Source organism: Carlito syrichta, unplaced genomic scaffold, assembly GCF_000164805.1.
Source record: "Carlito syrichta isolate Samal-C Ts95f unplaced genomic scaffold, Tarsius_syrichta-2.0.1 Scaffold303707, whole genome shotgun sequence".
In the NCBI taxonomy this organism is placed as follows: Eukaryota; Metazoa; Chordata; class Mammalia; order Primates; family Tarsiidae; genus Carlito; species Carlito syrichta.
This window is the reverse complement of record NW_007247803.1, coordinates 281,614-295,904: the sequence shown is the minus strand read 5'-3', so window position 1 is coordinate 295,904 and position 14,291 is coordinate 281,614.

Below are 14,291 nucleotides of genomic sequence, written 5' to 3'. Positions count from 1 at the left end.
AAACAATAAATGCCAATTTGATACTGTTATTATTTCACTTCTGTTGAGTTCTTTTTTCAAATAAACTCCTGTGCTTAAGAGAAGGGGCAGAAACTACAGGAAACTGATTCTCCTGGACAACATTTCCAGCCGGCTCCCTTTTCCTTTTGCTCTGCTTCTCTCTCTTTGCTGGTTTCTTCTATCTCTCCTCTCCATTTTCCATGCCTTTCTCTTTCCTTCTCTCCACATTCTGGCTGCTTCTCAGTCTCCCCCTTTTCCTTCTTATCTCTCTTATTTTAGCGTCCAAAGCTCACTACCTCTTTTCCCAATTCCTTCTCCTTTTTTTTTTACCTCCCATTCACCTTCCTACCTCTCTATTTCTCCTTGCCTGCCCTTGCCATTAACCCCACTCCATTTCCCCATCTTGCATTGACTTTTTCAAAATAGAATTTTCTTTAAATAGCATCAACAATCTAGATCTATATTCCCTTCATTCATCCACAAGGGAAATCTCACCACTCAGATGATAGTAAGTGGGAGGTTTCAAAATGCAAGCACTTAAGGTCTCTAATGTTCTGGATAGTGATCCTGAAATCTGCATATCTGTGAAGAAAACTTTATATTTAAGCAAAAAGTGCCTAAAATAGCTACGAACCTTTTTTTTTTTTTTTTTAAGTATTTTAACAGCTTATCTTTCAGGCAAAAGAAAAAAAAAATAGACATGGTCACGGGTAGAAAAAAGGGTTCTGTGGGGCTGGATTTAAGAATCTGAAAAGAGAGACATATTCAGATAAATAGCATCTGAGGCAAAACCATAACATCTCATTGTAATAAGTTTCTGTATTAAAATAGCTGAAGTAGAAGAAAGTATATGTGACATTCCACCTACCTAAGTAATTATGACTTAGAATTTCTTTTACTGCTGAAATTTCAAGTCCTGTACTTGTTTATCCTTGGAACTTCCATTCTAGAGGCACAAAGAAGGAAGTGTGGGCTGAGGAAAAACAGCAGGATTCCTGACTTCTCACAAGGGTGTTGATTTGAATAGATGGACCCAGTGTTTCCCTTTGCTCCTTTAAGGACTGGTATTATTTTTCTGAGAGGCTAATCAACCCAATCAGGAGAGTCAGTTCGTGTACATGCGGGGTACATTTTACCTTCAGACCCTTCAAACAAAAGTCCAACAGGAACTTAAGAAAGTTTTTCTAATAAATAAAGTGAGTTCCTGTGAACAGCAAGAAAGTTCCAAGTGAAGAGGGGTGATGCAAGTGGAGGAGGGAGATTTGAGAGAGGAAGACTTGTGCTTTCCTATTCATTACCAGTTGTTTTTTAGACAAGGAATATTATCATGGCAACCTCATGATTAGGTAAAATAATGTAGTCTCTTATAACATTGAACTTAAAGAGGAGGACTTTCTGACATTCAAAATATTGCCCACTATAGCCTTGCCTGGCATTTCACCATTGGAGACTAATTCCGTTGGATAAGTCTTCTTGTCTTCTGTTAACTCAGAGTAATATGTTAGAATGGGCTAATCAGATTCTATCTGGGTGTAGATCGTAAAGAAAACCTGAGGACAATGTTCCTAAAAGCTGACTTTCTATATGCCAGTGCTGTCCAGTAGAAATATAACGTGAGCCACATTTGTAGTTTTAACTCTTCTAGGAGCCACGTTTAAAAAGTTAAAAGAAATATGGCTGGGCGCAGTGGCTCACACCTGTAATACCAGCATGCAGGGAGGCCAAGGCAGGAGGATTGCTTGAGCCCAGAAGTTTGAGACCAGTCTAGGCAACATAGTAAGACCTTGTTTCTACAAAAACTCAAAAAATTAGCTGGGTGTAGGGTATGTGCCTGTAGTCCCAGCTACTTGGAAGGCTGAGGAAGAAAGATCGCCTGAAACCAGGAGGCCAAGTCTGCAGTGAGTCGTGATCGTGCCACTGCCCTCCTGCCTGGGTGACAGAGTGATGTTCCAACTAAAAAAAAAAGTTAAAAGAAATAGGTCAAATTAATGTGTGTGTGTGTGTGTGTGTGTGTGTGTGTGTGATTGAGAATGAAGGGGATTTCTTTTTTTTTTTAATCAGAATCTCACTCTGTCGCCCAGGCTGGAGTGCAGTGGCACACTCACAATCATCACAGCCTCGACCGGTTCAGGCAATCCTTATGCTTCAGCCTTCCAAGTAGCTGAAACTACAGGCATGTGCCACTGTGCCTGCCTAATTTTTTTATTTATGTAGAGACGAGGTCCTGCCATGTTGCCCAGGTGATCGCGAATCCCTCGGCTCAGGCAATCCTCTCACCTCAGCCTCCCAAAGTGCTGGGATTAAAGGCATGAGCCACTGTGCCCGGTGAGATTAGCCACATTTCAAGGGACTTTTGTATTGGACGGTGAAGCCCAGTATCATGAGTCATCCTCAATTCTTCACTGTTTTCTTCTCAAGAACAATATTTTCATATGTTTTTCTCACTCATTACATAAAAAATCATTCATACAATTGTTGAGATTATTCAAAACTCACTGCTACACGAAGGTCCATCAATGGATTCATAGATAAGCTTTAAAAAAGTACATATGTACATGCAATGGAATATTGTTTAGCCTTAACAAGAAATTAAATCTTTGAAACATGCTACACCATGGATGAATGTTGAATACATTATGTCAAGTGAAATACAGAAGACAAAAAAAAACCAGAAAAATATTGTATGTTTCCACTTAGGTCAGATACCTAGAGTATTCAGAATCATAGACACAGAAAGGAGAATGGTGGATGTCCAGATCTTGGTGTGAGGAAGGAGGGAGAATGGGAAGTTATTTTTTAATAGGTATAGAGTTTCATTTTGAGGGGTACAAAAAAGTTCTGGAGATGGTAATTGTGATGTTTGTACAATATACTTGTTTGACTATATATGTTAAAGCAGTTAAAATGATAAATTTTATGTCATGTATATTTTACTAAAATATAAAAAGAAAGAAAATTCATTGCTATAAATTCTGTGTTCATATCCAGTCTTTTAGCTTTGATTTTTTTTTATTTTACTTTGGGAAGAATGGCTTCTCTGTATTGCTTCAAAATCATTGTTTAGGAAGTATTATTATATTATTAATTATAAAATTACACCTTATTTTCTGTATGATTGAGCACTGAATGGTTTATGCAATGATTAGAGGGGTAACTTCCCCTTGCAATTAGAAATGCAGGCCCTACTAAGACATCTAAAAACAAGGGCTATATACTGTTTTCCTGTTACAAAGGAGAGTGTCCTTGAAAAGGAGAAAAACAATCAGTTCAGTAGAGGAATTTTATTCTAACAATACAATACATGAAATGCTGGCTTTTGATGAGACATTAAAAAATGCCTTATTAGTAGTAAATGACCAAAAGGAATTGCCCATCTTCTCCATAAAGACTCCCACCAGGGTTGTTCTCAGTATAACAAGATGTGTGGGCACTGAAAGCAGAAAGAAGGACCACATTTGTAACATAAAGTCAATTCATTAGCACATATTTATTGAGCTTAAGGATAAGTTAATCTTGAAATTCAAAGCCAAAAGAAACTTTATATTTAGTGGTTGAGAAAGTAAGTTCCCAGCTTTCCTGTCACCTCAGGGATCCTGATCATAAAAGCAATGTGATAATGGAAAGCCCACAAGTTTAGCTGTTGGAGAGGCCAGAGTTCAAATACCAATACTAGAATTATTAACTAAAACATTAAGAGGAAGCTAATCAGACTCTCTCAATCTCCGTTTACTGATTGGTAAAATGAGAAAATATTTACTTTTCAGAGTCGCTATGAGATTTAAAACAATTTATATGATGTGTCTGAAAGTGATATATGATCAGTATTATTACTTAGACCTCATCTATTTCCTTCCACCAAATGTATTCCTATACCCTTAGTAAACCATGCAAATAGAATTAGGAGACATGGCAGGAAGAGAAAGCACTAATGTCAACCAAGAATGGCAACCACAATTCTGAGAGCAAGAATGGCATGCTCTGTCAGACCCAGTTAGCCAAGGCAAGAAGTTGCACTGGTCCACCTAGCCAAGTAAGTGGAGCATGTGTCTATTTAACACAGGAATGTGGCTTCCAGTTCCATCTGAAACCCATCATGACACTGCCACTTTCAAATGGCTCACCTTCTATATAAAAGACTCACTAGGGTATATATGCATACTGCCTATCTCAGTCCCCAGCACATAATAGGTGTTCACCAAATGTTTTGAATAAATCAGTTATAAATCAACCTTCTTCATGAACCAGGGTGAATAATGTCTCTGACCTTGAATAGTGTAATGGTAGTGTTAGTATATAGTCTATTCCTTTTTTACCTTCATAGTCATAGCAATAACCATATGTTGACCCGGCTCAGTGGCTCAGCCAGTAATCCCAGCACTTTGGGAGGCCAAGGTGAGTGGATTGCCTGACCCTGAGGGTTCGAGACCAGCCCGGGCAACTTGGTGAGACCTCGTCTCTACAATAAATCAAAAAATTAGCCGGACGTGGTAGCGCACACCTGTAGTTCCGGCTACTTGAAAGGCCGAGGCAGAAGGATTATCAGAGCCCAGCAGGTCAATGCTGAGGTGGCCATGAGTGTGCCACTGCACTCCTGCCTGGGCAACAGAGTGAGACTCCAACTTAAAAAAAAAAAGAGCTAACCATGTGTTGTTCTTGGCAGAGGTGCTATTGTAAAAACAATCCTGGATCTAGTTTTGGAGCATGTAGGTTTTAAATGTGACCTTGGTTTCTCTGTCTCTAAAACAGAGATTTTGGCGGAAGGATCACCAGAGCCCAGCAGGTTGAGGTTGCGGTGGCCGGGAGCGGCCACTGCACTCCAGTCTGGGCGACAGAGTGAGACTCCAACTCAAAAAAAAAAAAAACAGAGATTTTTAAATGAGTGAATAGTGAATTCCAGTTTCCTTCCATATATATTGGAGTTTTGTTTTGTTTTGAATTTTTTTTTTTAGCCCAGTGTCTCAGCGCTTGAGTGTGGAACCAGTGGACAGGAAACTGCCAATACTTAAGACACGGCATTGAGGGAGCCAGAGCCCTTTCCCTCTGCCTCCCTATATAATAGGGAGCCAGACCACACACCCAGTCCCCACCCAAAGAAGGAGTGTTAGATTACTGCTGTATGATTGTTAGATACATATGCTTCATCCAGATAAGGAGAAAGTTTTAAAGATATAATTAAAACAGTGAGTAATTTTTAGTAATTGAAAGCAATACAGTAGCTTCTGGTTACCATTGGGTTCTAGGCAGTTTTTTTAAATATTCATCAAATCTTAATTATGTTCCAGATACTGCTTCTAATCATTCTCTAATATCAACTGAAAACTCTTGGACAACTTCTGTCTAATGCTTCCCATGGAAGGAGGCTACCTGGATCTGAAAAAGTATTCCTTGACTATATTACAAATTTGGACTCTAGAAAATAGAAACTTGGGAAAGCAGAATTAGAAATACATTCATCCTATTGTTGACCCATACAAACAAACTGTTCACACAAGATATTTTGATGTCTGTGTCTCTATCCAACATTATTTAATACAACCCAGGAGGATGCTTGACTCCACCACCTAATTTAAGGGTTGAGCATAGAGTAATCTTTCTTGTATCTGTTCTCTCTAGAGTGCTTGTTTAGCTGCAGAGGTCTATCTTGAAGCTCCCACTTTTATTATGACCAATCCTCTGAAGTTAGATTGGACTATGACCTAGCAGTAGCAGCCTATTTGATATGGGGGAGTCTATCATCAGTAGACCTTAAAAAGAGATGATTGTGAAGCAAACTAATTCCCAAGATTAGTATATTGTTCTGTGCAGGTAACAAGATTAAGTGGTAGTCAAAATATTTAACAACTAATCCTGCAAGAGAATGAATCTAAGAAAAGATAAGGGTGCTTAGTGCTGGAGCAGTGTCCTGTAGCTCCCTGATATGCCAGCAGTTAACCATGAACTTGCTGGATTCTGAGGCAATGGGAGTCCCAACGGTGAGTCAAAGATGGCTGAGATGGTACACGAAAGAACACTTAGAGACACTCAGGGTAGCATAATAATAAGTAAGGAAGAATTTAAGTATTTTAACAATGAGTATAAGCACAATATTGCATACTGACAGAATATTAGCCTTTGGTATATGTGAATGGGTCTACTAAAATTCTAAGACAATTCAAAAAAGAATTGTGGAAGGAAAAGTTTAAATTCTATCTAAATTGTGCTTTTCTTTGCAACTATAAAATAAAGGAAGGTAAAATGTAAATCCTTATCCTCCAGTCCAAAAGGCCCACCTCCCCTCCACTCCCTCAGGATTGTGTCTCATTTCCCAAATGGCTCTTTAAATCTTTCTAATAGACTTTCCAACCCTTCATCCTCAAGAAAACACTAGCAAACTGAATTCAACAGCCATTAAAAGAATCATACACCATAATCAAGTAGAACTTATCTCTAGGTTGCAAGAATGGTTCCATATATGCAAATCAATGAATATGATATACCATACTAGTGGAATAATGAATAAAAATCATATGATCATCTCAGTAGATGCAGAAAAAGCATTTGACAAACTCAACATTAATTTTTTAAAAAGTTCTTAAGAAACTAGATTAGGATGCGTGTAATTCTGCACAAAAAAAGACCATAGATAACAAGCCCCCAGCTAATATCACACTCAACAATGAAAAGGTGAAAGCTTTTTCCCTAAGACAACAATGCTCACTACCACCACATCTATTTAACATAGTACCGGAAGTTCTAGCCAGATGAATTAAATCAGAAAAATTAAACTTGAAAAAGGCATCCAATTTGGAAATGAATAAGTGAAATTGTTGCTGTCTGCAGGTGACATGATCATATACTGTAAAACTATTAGAAGAAAATAACAGAAATCTTCTTGACACTGGTCTGAGCAATGATCTTTTTAAAATATAACCCCAAAAACATAGCCAAGAAAAGCAAAAATAGACAAACGAGATTGCATTCAAACTAAAACCTTCTGAACAACAAAGGAAACAACCACCAGAATGAAGAAACAACCTATTGAATGAGAGAAAATATTTGCAAACCATACATCTGATAAGGAGTTAATATCCACATTATACAAGAACTCAAACAACCCACTACTGACAAAACAAATAGCCTGATTAAAACATGGGCAAACAGCAGATTGAGGCTGCGGTAGCTGTGAGTATGCCACTGCACTCCAGCCTAGGCAACAGAGTGAGACTCCTACTCAAAAAAAAAAAAAAATGGGCAAAGATGGAACCAATCGTGCTGCCCATGGAAAGTGGACAGGATTTTAAAAATGTGGTACATATACACAATAGAATACTATGCAGCCACAAAGAAGGACAAAATTATGGACTTTGTAGCAACTTGGATGGATTTAGAGTCTATCATACTCAGTGATCTATCACAGAAACAAAAACTGAGTACCACATATTCACATTTATAAGTGGACCCTGAACATTTATCATAACACTATAAGAAAGGGTTTGGCAGTAGCGGGAGGCTGCCAGGAGTGGGAAGGGGAGAATACATAATTAGTAAGGGTGCCTGATCTCAAACCACGTGATGCAGGGACCAAAGGGAGGCCCAAACTTTGCCTCTACCATGGCTACTTATCTACCTAATCCTGAATGGTACCCCACATCTTTAAAATAAATAAATAAATAATGGTCAAAGGACCTGAATAGATATTTCTTGAAAGAAGACATACAAATGGAAAACAAATATTTTTTAAATGCTTAGCATCACTAATTATCTGAAAAATGAAAATACCATGAGATATCACTTTACACATATTAAAATGTGTATTATCTAAAAGACAAAAGATAACGCATGTTGTCAAAGATGAAGAGGAAAGGGCACTTTGTACACCCCAACATTCTATATAAACTATATGCAAATATACATTTGTACAACCATTATAGAAAACAGTATGGAATTACCTGGAAAAAATTAAAAATAAAACTATCGTATGATCCAGCAATCCCACTTCTGAATATATATCCAAAAGAACTAAAATCTGTATGTCCAAGAGACATAGGCACTCCTGTGTTCATTGCAGCATTATTCACAATAGCCAAGATATGGAAGCAACCTAAGTGTTCATCACTGACAAATGGATAACGCAAGTGTGGTATATATATGTGTGTCTGTGCGTGCGTGTGCGTATGTGTACACAATGTTTAGTGTTCGATTCTTTTCAGCCTTAAAAAGTAGGAGATCCTGCCATTCATGACAACATGGATGGACCTGGAGGACATTTTTGTTAAATAAAATAAAACAAGCACAGAAAGACAAATACTCCCTGATCTAAAAAAGTCGAACTCAGAGAGTGGAATGGTGGCTTTCAGGGGACGGGGTTTGGGGAAACTTGAGAGATGGTGCAAAGTTTTCCATTATGCAGGATGCACAGGTTCTGAAGATCTAATGTACAGCACCATGACTATAATTAAGAAGACTCTATTCCGTACTTGAAATCTACTAAAAGAATAGGTTCCTGGAAGGCTGAGGCAATTGCCTGAGCCCAGGAGGTCAATGCTAGGGTAGCCAGAAGCGTGCCACTGCCCTCCAGCCTGGGTGATAGAGTGAGACTCCAACTGAAAAGAAAAGAAAAGAATAGGTCTTAAATTTTCTCACTACACACACACACAGTGATTATGAATTTCCAGCCTCTATTCCTGGGAAGAACTGTTTCCTCTTCCTATAGAAAGACATCTCTTCCTCTGGATCGCTACTCCCTTCACCCGATGCCATGCCCAAATATGAATCAAGCAGGCTTAATGGCACCTGAGAAGGCTTTGGCCAGGTGGACAATAACATCCATTATCACACTGATCTTTAAACAGCTCTAGAGAGAGTGAGCTCCAGTGCTACTGTAAAATGGGGTGGGAGGAGGAGGTAAAATTCTCCAGCCCGTGCTTCTTTTCAATATTCTTGCCAATGTAACCTGTAGGCCTCACAGTTCTCAAATTTTATCAAATTGTCCTTAAAGTGAGCACAGCTACTTAACAATTTCAGACTACATAATCTAATCCAATATTAAGAAAGATAATACTTTGCTAATTAGGGTGGGACTGCCCTATCCTTTGAGTCAAATGGTCTCTTTTATTCTGGAAAAGAACTGTTTTGTTTTCCTTTGTTTGAGGTTTGATTTTTAATGGCTCTGACCTAGCAGCCTATTTGAATTATTAAAAGAAGAACACAAATATTTGCCTTAATGGTTGTTTTCCACGCTTTTGAAAAGAGTTCTAAAAAAGGAACGTTGTGAGGAGGAGGATAAAAGGTCAGGGCTTTGTTGCTCATTCCATATGCCACATTAATAATAATATCTTATAGATCTATGTAGGTCCTTCCTGTTTCCAAAGAATTTTCCCTTGACTTTTTAGAAGCCCCAGTACACAGATTTTTTTTTTATTTCAAAGATTATAAGACCAAGGGTTGGAAAAATTAAGACATTTACCACAAACAACCACATAGAAACTTTATGATGCATATGTCAAATGAACACCTTTCTATAGGATCTAAGAATGCCTCCATTATGTTATATTTTCCCTCTGTTTCATTCAATTTTTTGTACCAATATAGTCCATCTTGGAGGATACCTTCCAAGAGAACAGAATTGTGTCAGTCTAACCAGTTTAACACAGTATCTTCTGTACATAGCTATTTAAATCAACATAATTCAAGATCTATGTATTGAGCATCTACTATGTGCAAAGCACTAGATTAGGCATTTTCTCCAGGCCTTCAGCAGCTTGCAATTACCATTTGATAAGAGGCTTTAATAGAATTACATTTTTTATTTTTTTATTTTTTTGAGTTGGAGTCTCACTCTGTCACCCAGACTGGAGTGCAGTGGCCGCTCCCGGCCACCGCAGCCTCGACCTGCTGGGTTCCGTTGATCCTTCCACCTCAGCCTTCCAAGTGGTTGGAACTACAGGGAATTACATTTTTTAAACACGTTTTCGCAGAGATGAAATAACTTAGGTTCAGAAATGACAGTGGGCCTCTATTATACTGTCTTCCTAGCATACTCTCCTTGTATTTTTTTTTTTTACCTTGTTTAACTATTTTAGTAACAGAGAAGCTGATTTGTTCTTCTCTTATCTTAGAAGATCCATGCTGGTATGAACCATGCTTGATGACAGTTGATTGGCCCAGTAGTGTGCATGATCTCAACTAGGTCAATGAGTTCCCTCCCCAGAATTTTAGAATTTGACATCCAGAGAATCAAAATAAGTCTCCATGTGGAGGCTGAAAACCTGAAAATTAACTCTTGGAAAATTTCAGTTGCCATATGTCCCACTAAGTGGAGAAAGGTGGTGTGCAAAGAGTGAGAATAAAGCCAACAGGCATGAAAAAGCCGAAGATGAGGGAGGTCTGTACCTTTAAGTCTCTGTTCTAGTTGTCCTTGAGATTCTTTCAGAAAGTTACTCCTGCCCTTTCTGAAATCTAGCTGCTCCTCTTCCTTGAATTCCATAAGCCAGTATTTGGGGGATTTTGTGAGTATTTGGGAGGGAGCATTTTTTCATTTTTTGTTTAAACTAAGTCAATTTGGGTTTGTGGCTCTCAATCAAAAGCCTCAACAGATACCAAAAGGCTAAAAGATGGTTATTGATCCACATATAATTTTAATAGCAAAAGTGTGGAAAGAAATTTCAATTCACTATAGCCCTAAAAGGAAAAATAAAAATACATGAAAAAGATTCTAATTTTTTTAACAAAACCTTTTCTATCATTTGACATTAAAACATTATTTTATTAGAGCATGGCATACATTCATGTTTGTAATCCCAACATTTTGGGAAGCCAAGGCAGGAGGATTGCTTAAGGTCAGGAGTTTGAGATTAGCCCGGACAACATAGCTGACACGTTGTCAATACAAAAAAACAAAAAAGCTGGCCTGGTGGCACACACTTTTCCAGCTACTTGAGAGGCAGAGGCAAGAGGAGTGTTTGAGCCCAGGAATTCAAAACTGCAGTGAGCCAAAAATCACACTACTGCACCCCCGCCTGACTCACAAAGCATGATCCCATCTCTTAAAAAATAAAATAGGCTGGGCGCAGTGGCTCACGCCTATAATCCCAGCACTTCGGGAAGCCGAGGTGAGAGGATTGCCTGAGCCCACAGGTTCAAGGCCAGCCTGGGCAACTTGGCAAGACCTCATCTCCACAGTAAATAAAAAAATTAGCCAGGCATGGTGGTGCATGCCTATAATTCCAGCTACTTGGAAGGTGAGGTGGAAGGATCACCTGAGCCTAGCAGGTTGAGGCTGCAGTGTCCATGAGCATGCTACTGCACTTGAGTCTGAGCAACAGAGTGAGATTCTGAATCAAAAAATAAAATAAAATAAAGCAACTATATTTTACTTCTGGAAGGATACCGGGAAATTATTCCATGGCAAAATTGCATTATTATCAATAGTCATCATGCAGTGCAATAGATCTTCAGAACTAGTTTATCTTATAACTGAAATGTACACTTTACCAATATCTCCTTTTTTCCTCCACTCCACCTTCAGCCCCTAGTAATTATTATTCTGTGAGTTTGACTTTTTTAGATTCTACATGTAAATGAAATCATGCAGTATTTGTCTTTTTGTGCCTGGCTTATTCTACTTTGCATAATGTTCTCCATATTCATTCATGTTGTCACAAATGGCAGGATTTTCTTCTTTTTTTAAGGCTGAATAATATTCCATTGTATATAATATATATGAATATTCACCTTTTGAGTGTTTTTCTTAGCAAAGTGCAAATTTTGCAAGGTATATTTGAATATTTTTTGCATTTTCCATAGTTCCAAGAACAATACATCAATATTGAGCTTGCATATTGAATAGTCATCAGTCTGTAAGTGATCATGAAAGTGATAAAAATCAATTAATTTTCCAAGGAAGCAAAACACCAAGAGCCAAAATTTTTGGAATTATCCACAGTTAAGAGGCTAGAACAGAATAAGAAAGAATCATTGAAAAAACTAGATGAACAGAGTTGAGTCCTTCAAAATTGCTGATTCTTCTACCAAGTCTCTTCCTTTGTTCTCTCTCCTTTCCGTACTTGACTTAACTCTTCCTCATCCTTCAAGTCTCAGTTAACATCGAACTTTCTTAGGGAAGATTTTTCCAGTCCTCCAGATTAGGTTTCTAATGTCCAGTTATAAACCTTCATTGCACTCCATATTTCCACTTCTGTGGCACTTATACTTTACATTTGTTAATATAGTCATGCAGCATCTATTGATGTTTCAGTCAGCAAAAGACTGCATATATGACCCAGTGGTTTCATCAGCTTATAATGGAGCTAAAAAATTCCTGTCATCTAGGGACATCATAACTGTCATAAGGCTGTAGCAAAAAGCATTACCTTTTCTGTATTTAGATATGTTTAGAGACATAGATACTTGACATAGTGTTATAGTTGCCTAGAGTCTTCAGTACAGAAACATGCTGTACAGGTTTGTCACCCAGGAACGACTGGCTATACCATATAACCTAGGTGTGTAATAGAGTATTCCATCCAGACTTGTGTAAGTGTTCTCTACAATGTTCACACGATGATAAATCATCTAACGATGCATTTCTCAGATCATATCGCCGTCTGTTAGTGAAGCATGACCATATCTGCCTTCTCCTCAAGGAGGAAGCTCCTGAGGGATCTTGTCTTTCTTGTTCACTGGTATATGTGTGATACTAACCAATACTTGGCACTTAGAAGACATCTACTAGTACTATATTTATTGATTGAATGGAAATATATTGACAAAACAAAGGTGAAAACAAGTTAGAAAGCAAAATTTATTCATAAATTTGTTTACTCACTACTTATTCATACATTCAGTAAATTTGTACAGACTGTCTATTACATCTCCAGTACCATGCTGTATGAAAATTGGAAGAAAAACAGCTACTGACCTCTGGTATTGGTGCTCTTCTAATGGAGATAGTCATTTCAACACTTTTTTTTTAATTGGGGTCACAGCCAGGTTGGAGTTCAGGGAATACAGTGGCACCATCATGGTTCACCACAGCCTGTACTTCCTGGGCAGAGGCAATCCTTCTGCCTTAACCTCCCAAGTACCTGGGACTACACACGTGCACCAACACCTGGCTAACTTTTTTATCTTTGTTTTTTGTAGAGATGAGGACTTGCTATGTAGCCTAGGCTGATCTCGAACTCTTGGGCTCAAGATATCCTCCTGCCTTGGCTTTCCAAAGTGCTGGGATTACTGGTGTGAGCCACTGCACTCAGTAACAAATTATTTTAAGAAAATCTGATCCTTCCTAGATGAATCTATAGTTGTGTGAAATAGTGTCACCAAATATTATAATAAAGTCAAAAAGAATCAGGCATGTATGCTTAGCATTGAATTTATAAATTAAAAATTTTAATGTATTTTTAATCATTTGATGTGTTAAGCTTTGCCTTTTTCAGAAAGGCATATACTTAATTCTTGTACTGAGATAGTTCTACACATGACCCCATAGATTTTTTTCTTTTTAAGAGTGTGTTAGCCTGGGCAACTTGGTGAAACCTCATCTCTACAATGAATCAAAAAAATTAGCTGGGCGGGGTGGCACATAACCATAGTTCCAGCTACTTGGAAGGCTAAAGCGTAAGGATCTCCTGAACCCAGCAGGTTGAGGCTGCAATGGCTGTGAGCCTGCCACTGCACTCCAGTCTGTACGGCAGACAGAGACTCCAATTCCAAAAACAAAAAAGATTGTGGACCAAAATACTGTTTTATTTAAAATATGTATTCAGATGACTCAAAATATTTGACTTAATTTTTAATCCATCAACAAATATTAAATGACATCCTGTTTGCTCAATGTTGTACTAAATACTGAAAATAACTCTAAGTTTAAGATAAAAAGAAAACGCTAACTGTGTAAAAATATTTTACCAGAAAGAAGATAATAAATATTGCATTATTCTCTGCTATTTTTATGTGCATTCCACCCACTCTAGTGAATAATGAAGCAGCTGTTAAAAGTTCAGTAAAAGATAAAATACTAGTGATCCTGAACCCAAATTTAATTAGGGTTGGCCAAGATTTATTATGAGTGTAGAGAGACCGTCAAGAAGTTTTAAGAAGTGAAGCTCTGTAGAGATTATCTATACAGTGTGCATATATATTTATAACTCTACTGGGCTCTTTAACTCAATAAATAACCTTATTTTTCTGTTGCCCAAATAAACTTTCTCTTTTGTAAAAAATAAACTTCCTTGAACAATAGGAGCACTTATTTTTAAGTATAGGAGTAGGCTCTATGGTTGGTCAAAAGAGGTTATAAATCAAGTGAT